The sequence below is a fragment of the Cavia porcellus genome, unplaced genomic scaffold (genome assembly GCF_034190915.1).
Source record: "Cavia porcellus strain 051 isolate PalLab524CR breed Dunkin Hartley unplaced genomic scaffold, mCavPor4.1 scaffold_30, whole genome shotgun sequence".
NCBI classification, from domain to species: Eukaryota; Metazoa; Chordata; class Mammalia; order Rodentia; family Caviidae; genus Cavia; species Cavia porcellus.
This window is the reverse complement of record NW_026947513.1, coordinates 30,654,965-30,667,823: the sequence shown is the minus strand read 5'-3', so window position 1 is coordinate 30,667,823 and position 12,859 is coordinate 30,654,965. Positions and strand designations below refer to the sequence as shown.

Below are 12,859 nucleotides of genomic sequence, written 5' to 3'. Positions count from 1 at the left end.
AGGAAGCCCAAGACTGTGTCTCTTACACACACTTAGTAAGTTGTGCCAACCACCTGGCAAGCCCTAAATAATTACATATAAATGAATATACCAGTTATCTATTCCTCTTTCACATTCTTATTTCTTTTGAAAAAGGTAAAATTAAGCACAACGAAACAGAACATAAGAAAGCAATGTAAGAGTCATAAATTTCAAAGCAAGATAATCAGAGATCTTCACTATCTATCATATTGCCTCTTGTTTTCTTCCAAATAGTTGGCCGTATCTTCACATACAGAGAATTCACATGAAACAACATAAAAAATACGGGACACTTCACGAATGTGCGTGTCATCCTTGTACAGGGGCCATGCTAATCTTCTCTGTATTGTTCCAATTTTTTAGTATATGTGCTGCCGAAGTGGGCACTCTTATTTCTATACACATTTTATCTGCTTCAGCACAAAAATATGCCGTCGTCTCTTTTAAAATAACCAATCAAATGCCTGTTTTATCCTGTGAACATGCTTCCAGAATCTATTGCTTGCATTGCCTTGCCAATCACATTTCTTAAAAGAGCTGGTCACATCCAGCTTGGTTCCAACTCACCTTAAGACCCACTCCTGTTTGTTCTCAACTCATGACAATTTGGCTTCCTTTTTCTCACTGTTCAATGCTTCTCTAGAGTGCTCTATCCTTTGACAGCCCAAAGCACTTCCTCCTTGCTTCCCCGTTTTTCTCTCTTGCTGTCAGTGACACTTCTAAACAAAGTGTCCCCACTAATAACTCTATTTCTTGTCTTTCCTCCTCTTTCTGGCCACTCTTTTGCAGACTCTTATAAGACTCTTCCTCACGTGTATACTCCTCCCTCTTCCCTCCAGACAGATCATAGGCAGTCCCCCTTCTTCTCCAGACTCCTTTCCACAACTATGGCCACATATTTCATACTTGTCCCCTCCTTGATGACAGTTGCCAAGCTCTTCTGCATGTCCCTGTGCAGAACTGAGCTCTTCCTATCCACCTCTACAGTGTGCCATGTCTGCACCTTCCATCCTACCACAGGTGGCCCTATTCATCCAGACAACTGAACGAGGCACCTGGAAGCTCCTCACCATTCATTCTCCCCTTTCACCAGACCCGTAAACTTCACTTTCTAAAATATACCCCCGAATCTAGCCATCCCCTCATCCTTAAACTGAGTTCAGGCCTTTCTATGTCTTGTGGAGAATCGCGCACAATATTCTACTGGGAAAGAAGGAAATTCTCAAGAGATTTTCCTACTCTCACACACTCAACACAAGCCAGAATGTTTCTGACACCAGGTGTGATCTGCTGCTTCCCCACACAGCGAGCAGTTCTCCAGCAGACACCAGTTGGGTGTCCTCTCATTCTATCCAATTCTGACACCATCTGCCTGGGGCTAGCGTCAGAGCCACCATTTGGAGGCTCCTCCCACAACATGCCTTCTGCTGCAGATGCCAGGTGAAAGAAGTATGTTGCCACCTGTACTTCTGAAGAGTCAGCTAAAATCACAGTTCCTGTGATTCCTTCCTTGGGTTTGATTGCTTTGCTAGATCATGTAACAGAACTCAGGGAAACATGCTTGCGGATTTATTATAAAGAATATTGCAAAGAATACAGATGAACAACCAGATGGGAAGGATGTTGCTATGGTTTCAGTGTGTCCCATAAGCATCACGTGTAGAAACTTAATTCCTCAGTGTGTTTTGGAAGGTGGGGTCCAGAGGGAGGTGTTAGTGTCATGGAGACAGAGCCCACATGAGTGGATCAATGTGCTTCTCAAAGGACTACAAGAGCTGCCACCAGAGTATGGACCAGTCATCTCTCTTCCGCTTTTACACCAACCCAAGGACCAAAAGGAGGTACTAAATTTAGACTCCTCAGCTTCTAGAACTATGAGCCAAATTTAACCTCTTTTCTTTATAAACTAGCCTGTCTCAGGTGTTCTGAGCAATGAGAAATAAACCAAGACAGATACACAGAATAAAGTATGGGACGAGGGTCTAAGCTGCTGCACTGTCTCTGAAACACCACCCTCTGGGATACCCATATGTTCAGCAGTCCAGAAACACCCAGAACGGTCCTTTTAGGCTTATCGTAGAGGCTTCATTATACAGATGTGATTAATCGCATCGTTGGCCATTGGTGACTGCATCGACCCTTTAGCTCCTCTCTGCCACCCCCAAAAGTTGAGAGGAAGGACTAGAAGCCCCAACTCCACTAGTCATGCCTTCTTTTCAGCAAGTGACCCTTATCTTGAGACTCTCTAGGGACTTCCAGCCACCAATCATCTCATTAATGTATGAGACACTCAGTCTATGTCTCTGAAGAATTCAAGGGTTTTAGTTCCTACATGTCAAGAACCAGGATGTAGACTGTATATGTATACGAGTATGTGCATGCCTGGATATGCATATAGTACAGATATGTATGTATTTGTGTGTTACATAGGGAACCAATAAATGGAGAGAGGGAAGGGAAGGAGAAGGAAAAAAGAATTAAGATGTGCTATATACAAGTGCCAACTTTCCACAAATGTAACCATTACGTACTGCAAACATGTACTAAGCAAAATAAATTTTTAAAAAAATGTGTATGCATATATATACCTTATAAATCATAATATCACACATTTTAATTTAATTCATCCCAATCCATATCCTCCTCTGATTAGTTTTCAAAAATTTCAACCTACTTATTTTGCTTCCTTTCCAAATTACTTGTACACTGCCACAACCAGAGCTCTATCCAGGGCATGAAGGCCTGCTGTGGTCTCTCCTGCAGCTCTCCGACCTCTCCAGATGCTCTTGGAGTTCGTGCTTTTGTACTTTAAGAGCTCGTTTACCTCTATCTCCTTTCTTTTTGTTCACCCCTACTTCTTTATCAATGCTATGTTAATCAAAACTTTTTGATTATAAGTGTAACACAAGTCAAAGTGGCTTGGGATAAATCCGGAATTTACCAACAGGATGTGGGCTATCTCATGGGCCCCAAGAACAGGAATATGCCTGGGCTTTAAAACTGCTTGGGTTAGGGTTATTAGTTTCTGGGGCTGCCACAGCGAAGTGCCACAGCCTGGTGGCTTAAACAGAAGAAAGGTGTTTTCTCTCAACTATAAAGGCTTGCACTCTGACATAAAGGTGTTGGCAGGGCTGGTTTCTCTCAAGGGCCTTTCTCCTTGGTTTATGGACAGCTCTCTTCTCCTTGGATCCTCTCGTGATCTTCCCCTGTGTGTGTGTCTGTGCCCCAATCTCTTTTTTACATGATGTCAGTTATATTAGACAAAAGCCAGCCCCAATGACCTCATTTTACCTTACTGACTTTTTTTAAGACCATAGTTGAGATCCAGCTTTAGACTCTGATTTATGAACGGGGAGTGGATACAATACATCCCCTTATGCTGTTCCATCGCCACCCAATTACATCCATCAGCTGACTTTCAGACAACATGGCACCCGGTGCTCTGATGGTCCTCTCTTCTGCTTCAGCGGCTAGAAGTACTATTCAACCTTTTCAGCACAAGCCCAGAAAATCCTGAGGGAGAGATACATTGGCCCAAATAAGACCAAAGCTGTCCTTGTGACATCTCCAAACTCTAAGTTTCCAGGGAAGTATGGTGGAAAGGATCCCATCCTGACCTTTCAATTTTGGACATAATATGCTTTAAAAAACAAAACGTTCTCATTTTTGGTTGTTCCACAAAATCCAGCTTTTTGTTCCAATCTCCATTTTTCCTCTCAGCACAATTGATTAAGGGAACATTCATTTCTTGCGCAGGCTGTCTTGCAGAATGTATGTTCCCTCAGGCTAGGTTATTTTAATTTTGATTAAACTGAAAAGATGGAATCGAGAAGGAAGGAAGATATGCCTTCAGCTGCCCACTCCAAATAATGGTTCCTCACTTGTAAAAATTAGTAGACAGCACATCTTCTCCCCTGCCTCACATCCATGCTTCCCACTCTGTCTCGGATCATAGAGTAGCTGGAATGTTCTATTCAAGTTCTATGGAGATGTTTTAGTCATATGAGCCCTGCTTCCTGCTGCATGGCATTTCTGTCCTGCTTTGTGTCAAGGTGATTGCTCTGAAGAAGGCAAGGTTTCCTGGGCCCAGAACATGCAGAGAATCTACCAGCAGCACTGAGCTGTTTCTGTGCACTGAATTTTGTGCCCCTAGATTCACATGTTGAAGCACTCATATCCAACCTAGCAGTATTTGCAGATGGGAATTTTGGGAAGATAACTAGAATTTGGTAAGGCCTTGAGGGCGAGGCTTGATGTAGGATCAGTGACTATCCTTATAAAAAGAGACACCAGCTGGGAGTGGTGGTGCACACTCTGATCCCATCACTCAGGATGCTGAGGCAGGACTGCTGCAAGTTTGAGGTCATCCTGGGCTATCTCATCAGTTCAAGCTCAAGCTGAACTACATGCTGACACCTGAAAAACAGAAGATGATGGCGATGATGACAGTGAAGGGGAAGAGGAAGAAGAAAAAGAAGAGGAGGAGAAGGAGAAGAGGAGGAGAAGAAAGAAGAGGAAGAGGAGAAGGAGGAGGAGAGACATCAAAAATCATATTCCATGTCTCTACTACATGAAGATACGGCTAGAAGGCTGCTGTCCACAAGCCAGAAAGCAATACCTCACGAGAAATGCAAACTTCTAGAAATTCTCATGGAAAGTTTCCATGATGAAACTCTGATTACGGACTTCAATTCTCCATAAACACAAGCACATAAATTTCTGTTGCTGAGTGTATGTTAATTTGTTGTGGCAGTCGGGGCACATTAGTGTATTTGTTTGCCCCCTCCTCCTTCTTTTTCTACTTTGAAGGATTAAAGGATTATTTAGGGGATGGGAAAAATAAATATAACATGGACTTTAAATTTGGCTGTGATAATTTTTGTTTTAACTGGTTTAAATATAGATTTTTTTTAAAAAAGAGAAAGGAAGAAGAAGTCAGGTCTCAGAGGAAAGGCAAAACCCATGGGGCTCAGTATGACTTTTTTCTTTAAAACAAGGGTCAATCATGAGTGGGTCATTGTGTTCAAAGTACTACAGTAGAGAAACAGAAAACCACAGTATTGGACTGCTGTACCAGACTACTGGGTGCAAATCCTGGGCCTTTGCAATATGACATTTTGCAAGGAAGATTCACTCTATGTTTTTGTGTCACAGGAAGGGGGCAATACAGGGAATCATGCTCCCAGGGACACTATGCCACTGAGCTGCATCCAGAGGCATTTAAAAAAATTTTAAAGTTAGAATTTTGCTAATTTTCTCAGTATGGCCTCAAACTTGCAATTCTCCTGCCTCAGTCTCCCAAGTGGCTGGAATTACAATCCAGGCATGCACCACCACATTCTACCACTCTGTGTCATAGTCTCCTCCATATATAGGACTTAACATGGCAGTTGTTGTGGGCATCTCATGCATTGCAAGGAGAGCGTGGTAAGTCTCAAGAGAAGGGAAGGACACTTGATTGGCCATCCTTACACATTCCTTGTGTAGGCTAATTGCCCACATTGCACTAGGAAGCCTTCTCAGGTGCAGAGGAGTCTCTTGATAAACAAACTGTAAAGACCTACAAGAGTAGTTATCCAAAATCACAGGCAAATACAGAGAATGAGAGAGAGAGAGAGAGAGAGAGAGAGAGAGAGAGAGAGAGAGAGAGAGATTTAAACCTTGCTACTGAAAAGTGTGGTCTGAAAATCAGCATCTTCCCACCTTGCCAGAAGTGCAGACTCTCAGAGTTAGTGGAATCAGAATTTGTTCTTTAAGAAACCCCCGGGGCACATGGAGATGTGAGCAGTCCCTGGTTTAGATGGTGATAGTTGCGTTCGGGGATTATCCCATCACCACTCAGTCCTGGAAGGGATGGATGCAGGGAAGCTGAAGAAGGTATCCTTGCTCTTAGGAGCTGATGAGGACTCCTGCCACCTGCAGCACCGGTCACTGTGTGTCTGTGGAAGAAAATCAAGGGACACACGGGAGCTTCCGTAGAAACACTCTGTCTGGGCAGGTTTACCATAATCCAAGCATAAGATATTGGATCCTGAATCCTCCAGTATGAAATTGTGAAATGTAAAAAATTAAATATGCACATGAAGCTCTATCATTTGCATGTAATTTAACCAATTGGACCACCTGGTCCATCTTATCTTCCTCAAGCTTGAGGCTTTTCTCATTTCCTTCCATACACAAATCAAAGCCTCTTTGAGGCTCTATCCTGCCACTTTTTGTAATATTTCCTAGTTCTTTTCCATATATTCTTTCTTTCCAGAAGAGTTAGGTTATTAACAACTGGGCTTGTGACTTTCATTTCTGCATTCACATACCTAACACCCAAGAGAGACTATAACAGCGTATCTCATACCTAACAGAGATAATAAAATACACATGCTAGGCAGAAAAAAATGTGTTGAAGTAAATAAATAGCTTTTCACATTTTTACTTACAAAAATATAAGAAGAGCATGCAAGGGCTTATTAAAGGTGTCATAAGAGCCCTAGAAAAAATTTTAATGTAGAAACTTAATGTAAAAAATTAATCTAGATATTTTCTATATTTAAATCATAAGTCTACTAGGAGCCCAAAGATGAAACTAAAATAAAATGCATTAGGAGAAAGAGAAAAAAAGCTATCCAAGGTGAAAAGGTCAACCAAAGAATTTCTGGATGGAAAGTTAGGGGCAGAAGCTATGAAGGAGGAAACAGAAGGGAAATTTGGGACAGGAAACACGTCGCTATCTGGCCTGGCCCAGGCACGGAGCAGAGGAGAGTGCACCCATGCTTGCCTCATCCACATCATCCTGAGGTCTAGGTGGGCACGAGGCGAGAGCAGACCGTGGAAAGTCTTGCAGCATTTAGCAGGCTTCCCAGGATGTGAGTCTTAAGATGATAGATGGGGGTGAGAACCTGGAAATTCTGGTCATCTGAAGTTTTACTACTATCAAAAGAATCACACTGGAAACTACTCTAGGAATCTCCTCCACCCTAATCTTTTTGTTCCTCTCCTAATGGTAAGTCAGAACCAAACTCAAGAGACTCATTCATGTAGTGAGTACACTATGCTTTTCTATAGAAAAGAGGACCAAGAGTTTGACACGTGAGTCCAGCAGATGGAAAGCATTGATCTAAAGCTATCTTAGACATACTACAGTGATATATGTGCACCATGTTTATAGAAGCACAGTTTGTAATAGCCAGATCTTGGAAACAACCTAAATGCCTATCAACCGAGGAATCAATAAAAAAGATACGGTATTTTTATCAATGGAATACTACTCAGCCACAATGAAGGATAAACTTGAGACTTTTTTAGGAAAATGGATGCAACTTAAGACCATACTTGTAAGTGAAATAACTCAGACATACATGTGTAAACATCATACTGTCTCACTAGTGTGAGAAGTTGAAAGACTAGTAAAAGCTATCATACATATGATAGTTAAGATAGATAGCTGGGTGTGGTGGCTCATGCCTGTAATCCCAGCATTTGGGGGGCTGAGGCAGGAGGATCATTGTGAGTTTGAGACCAGCCTGGGCTACAAAGTGAGCTCAAGGCCTGCCTGAACTGCATAGAGACCTTGTCTCAAAAAGACCCCCCCCCCCAAAAAGATAGTTATATTACTGATTTTTCTGAGCTCATTGAAGCGAAAGTTTCGTGCTAGTATTGTTTAGACAACTAAATGCAGGTATTTTGTACTCTGAGTAATTGATTTGAAAATAACAATATATAATTTGTATACTATGGTTATCTCCTAATTATCATGCTTTAAAATTTTTATTTTTTTTCTCTTTAAAAGAAAATTTTAAAAAATAAATACATAAAGCTTTCTTAGGATGTAAGCCCAATGTCTGGCCAAATGGAGCAGCTAACCAGCTTCCTTGGGTGCAGTTAGCTCACAGCCATAGACAGCACTGCACACCATGGTGCCTCCCATGGGGACAGGACCCACTCTCCACAATTACCTTGCATCTGATTCTGCAAAACAGAATGGTCTACTCAGCAAGCAGGTGGATCCCAAGAGCTTAAAGAACTGAGACAAAATTCAGCATTACAGAACAAAGAAAGGAGCTAAGATTGTGCTTCCATGGGAATTTCCCACATAGATACCCACAAGGGGCAAAGGCAGCCACTTAGAGGGAGCCCACTTCACTCTCACAGCACTGCCCAGTGCTGCTCCTCTGAGGATCCTCCTAGGTCTACACATGAAAGTGTGGAGTTAGCCACCAAAACATTCACAAATGAATCTTCCGGTATATGAATCAAGGATCCAATAAAAATTTATTTCCTCTTCTATATCCTGTACCAAAATATATACAGTGTAGCTCATTGGAAGTTCTGAAATTACAAGATGTGACTGAGATAAATGATGAATGATTAAATGTTTACAGTGTTGGAGCTGGAGATTTAGCTCAGCAGCATAGCAGCTGCCTAGCAAGCATGAAGTTGTGAGTTCAATCCCTGGTTCCAAGTTTTAAAGTGTTATAGTAAAAGATATTGCCACTGCTCTCCCTCAAAATGTTCCCCCTCGCTTCAAACACATTTATCCCCTTTTATAACAGTATATATATGAACATCACTGCCTTCTACCATCAAACATAGAAAATAACACTGTGTGTCCTCAGCCACCTTATTCTGCAGACCTGGCAACATGCGACTTCTGGCTCTTCCCTAAAATAAAAATGGGCATGAAAGGTAAACATTTTGAATTGTTTCAGGACATTCAGGCAGCCATGACAGCACCAAAGAAGATCTCACACATGATTTATAAAGTAAGATGAATAATGGGAAAATTGTGTGAAGCAAAAAAGTATTTAGAGAGGAGTCCAGAGTAATGTATCTTTTACCGTAACACAGTTTTTTTTAAATCACTGTATTTTCAATCATACCTCAGGTTTATTGACAGCATAAAAATATTCTAACAATTAAAATATTTCTAATTATTAAAGTCATATAAAGAAATTTGACTTCATGGACTAAACTGTTGAAAATTAAAGACTCAAGGAAAATAAATTTCTGCAGCAAATTATGTCTCCCTTGTAAGTCCAAAGTCCAACATTCTGAAGCTGAATTCAGATTATTTCCAATTTAAAAAAGAGAGGAAGTGGACTCAGGTTCTGGCTACAGCTGTCCCTTATCCCTCCTCTCAACGAGATGGAGAGAGCTTCTTCCGGCTTCAAACTCTCGCATGAAAGTCATCTTTTAAGAAAATAAAAAGATTTAATACAACACAGTTAATTATTATAGCATTAGTTTCATAGGTACAAAGCTTAGGAAATGAAAGGCCTCTAAGCTTTCCAGGATAAATGCGATTCCTGGAATTAGGTGGTCATGTTGCCAAAGACCCCTGCAGAGACTGGGGCCACCCGAAGAGGGACACAGAAAACATGGATCTGTGAGACAAGCCCTCAGCCGTAATCTAAGTGCAGTGGGGAGACTTTTGCTTGCGTGGCTAATTGTAGCACAATTTATATACTGCCTGGGTAGAAATGAGTGGCAGTAGTCATTGCAAGTACTAAGTCTTTTGATTGTTAGTTTATTTGTTTGTTTGACTGATTGATTTGTACAGCTTTTTTAGTTGGCAAAAAAAATAATATACTTATCATGTACAATAGGTTATTTTAAAATGTCTACTCATTGTGGAATGGCTAAATCAAACTAATTCACATATTCATTAGCTCACATTTTAATAGTAAGATGTCAAATCTATCATCAATTTTCATTAGCTATAAGCATGTTTTCTCTAGTCAGGGGTTGCATGGAATAGATTTAATACAGGACACATAATTTATAAGATTATTTTGCAATATTCACCCAAAAGTCAAATGCAAGAGATCTGTCCATGAAGTAGAGACCCAGAGAGTCTAGCTAAGGGCTTAGATACCATGGCAGTGTGCCTACATGAGTCCAGTTGGAGGCCTAGAGCCCATGACAAGGTCTCATGCAAGTCTGCACCAAGGATCTGCACTGGGAAGGCCCAAAGGCCAATGGTGGAAGCCAGAAAGTCTATACCAGAGGGGTGAAGATTCTGTGCCGGCAGGCTGAGGGATCTGCACTGGAGCCAGGAAGCAACGTTCAAAGGACCAGAGCTCCCCTAAAGATAACCACAGCCATCCTCTGTGACAGCAGGGACCCTAGCTCCTCTGACGACGAGAATGGCTAAGTTCATAGCAGAAAAACCCTTGTGACAAGCTTTCCGGGAGGATCAACAGTGCACCACGTTCCCCTCCAGTTCTCCTTTTTCTGTTGTTAGCAATAATCCTCAGGTGTGCCTTCCACAGCCAGAACCACGTGACACAGCTCAGCGGGGTGTGCCAAGTTGACCATTAGGTAATCCATCACAATGCTGCACAACAGATCTCTTAAACTTACTTGCTGTGTCTTCTGAGAGGACTTTCTTATTCCTTCCTGCATGTCCTGAGCTTCTATTTCCTCTCAAGTGCTGTTCCCAACATCCCAGCCCAGAACGGAGTGGAGGCTCCTAGACACACTGGCCACACTTTCTCCTGGACCTGAAAGTAGGCAGTTAATACAGGGCCACAGTGATGCTTCCACCATCTCGCACTGCAGGACCACCGAGACTGGGAGGCCTGGTCCTGCAAACGCCTTCCTGTCACATTTGCTTCCAGCGAGAACCATCCTTGGCAGAGGGCTGAACCTAACACGCTGCTGCTGTGTCTGATCCAGCACCTCAAGAGACTATGCAGAGACAGCCCTGCCACATGCTGTCTTCCTTGGGGCTTGGTGGTTCCAGGGTTCAAGGTTTGTCATTGTTACTTGAAGCAGAGGGACTTGTGCTGGCTGTCCATATCCTTTTACTATGGCTCTGTCTGTCCCAGGAGTTTCTAACCGGTTGACCTACTTCTGGAGGTGTTCTTTTCCTTTTCCCAATGAAGATCTAGCATATTTTGCAATAGCTAAGAGTCATTTTCCATGTATTCTCTTTTCCGTGGCCTCTACTTTTAGGTTCTAACTAATTCTCATGCCAGAGTGAGAGGTATACTCAATGAATGACAAAGGCAGTCATTCAAATATTGTCCATGAGTAGGATGAGCCCAAACAGGAGATAGTCTCCCATCAAACTGATACCTACTCCAACCTGCCCAGCTCTCTTTGATAGCTACGTCTTCCCCTGATGGAATCATCTTAATTTCTTGGTCATGGATCCGCAGAATGCAGGCAAAGCCTACGTACCCAGTTACCTCAAGCAAGGATGCATCTCCAGTGATGAGTGTCTCATGTGGGATCTTTCCAGCCAGCCTTTCTCAACTCTATCCCCATACCATGTAGTTATGCTGGACAGCTGTTTCAGGTGACAAGGTGGTCCTCTAATTGTGTTACTGAGAACTCTGTAAGCAGTTCTAAGAATCTGCTTCTCCTTGTTTTTCTGGGCTTTGACTTCTGGGGAGACCATTCTGGTCACTCATATTTTCTTCACTTGTTAGATAATTAATCCTCCATTCATATTTTCATGTTTCAGATCCTCTAACAACTAAACTTTCTTACCTTTTCCACATGCTTTCCTTAAGAACCGTTGGACCAGGATGTCCATTTCCTGACTTTCTATCTCAGGCTCCTAGATTACCTTCTTTTCTGTATTTGAAAGATATCAGTCTTTCACCTAAGAGAAACTTTCTTTCCTTTTATCCTTCTCAACCTCCTCTCCTTTATTTCCCTTTCATTTTTCTATGTCCCTTGAGTTCTTGGATTTCCAGAGCAATCTGATTTCTAGAGATACAAAGTTCTAGGTAATTGCCCGTGTGACTGTAAGTGTGCAGTAATGATATCTTATTGCTTCTCTGCCTCATTTAAGATAGCATAATCATTTTACAGTGCAGAACCTTATTTTTTGTTGTTGTCTATCAACAAAACTCACCATCCTCAAGTAAGCCAGCTTGAGCAGAACATATAAAAATCAATAATCCAGAGTCAATATGAAACCATGCATCAAAAGTCAGTGGACAAACCAGGCAATTATGAGTAGTATCTCTAGCTTCCTCCTATTTGATTGGGATGTCTTATGTCACAGCGCCTCCTAGGTTTGACATTAAAGATTTGAAGCTGTAACCTCACAGTGCTATGTACTGTGTGTGAAACTTAGCTCTTTTCCTTTACTTTTTTTTTTCCAGTTTGAACCTTTTGCCTGCAGACACTGCTGAGAAACACAATAAAGAAATAAATATTGTTCTGTTTGCTCATGTCTAAAGTGGGATTATCTCTGATTCAGCCTTACCTGCAAACCAGCACCTATGCTGCAGGTGCCTAAAATTTAAAGCCAAATGGTAGTTTGCTGTACTTTGAAGAAATATGTGTTTACAAAATCCTGTGCTGGAACAAAACCAGCTACTCTGTGTAAATAAAGTTACTACAGGCAGACACCCAAGCCTTTCTCTGTGAGTCAGCACCATTTGCAAGGTGGTGGGGAGAAGCAGGCCTTGAAAGGAGGTGGTCCCCACCTGGAAGCCAGCACTATGCATGGGCCACAGCTGGAGTGGGGACAGCCACACCCAAGCCTGTCTCTGTGGGTCAAAGCCATTCGCGGACTACAGAGGGGAGAGAACCAGGCCTCGACAGGTGAGCCCTACCTGGGAACCACATCGTTTTCATTGTTTGCTTGGGTTAGGTTTTATTCACTTTTGTTTTGTTTATGTTAAATCTGATGGCATGAGCCGCTATTTAAAAGACAGCAAGACGCACTATGGTAGCCATTTTGGATTTACTATTAGGCCATTTTGAAGTCCTTTATTGCATTCATTGTTTTGCTTGTGTTATTTCTGCTCTATTTTATTGTTTGATTTTTAATATGTCCGAAGGTGTCTGCAGCTATTTTGAAGGCAACAAGAGGGCATTATGG

The 12,859-nt window shown here is 42.0% G+C and overlaps 1 non-coding gene across 1 annotated transcript; it reads right to left on the bottom strand.

Annotated features, from left to right (window-relative positions):
* Window positions 1-299: 299 nt before the first annotated feature.
* Window positions 300-408, bottom strand: LOC111757326 (U6 spliceosomal RNA). Its single transcript, XR_002791699.1, has one exon. It is a non-coding gene; the product is annotated as a U6 spliceosomal RNA (small nuclear RNA).
* Window positions 409-12,859: the final 12,451 nt, after the last annotated feature.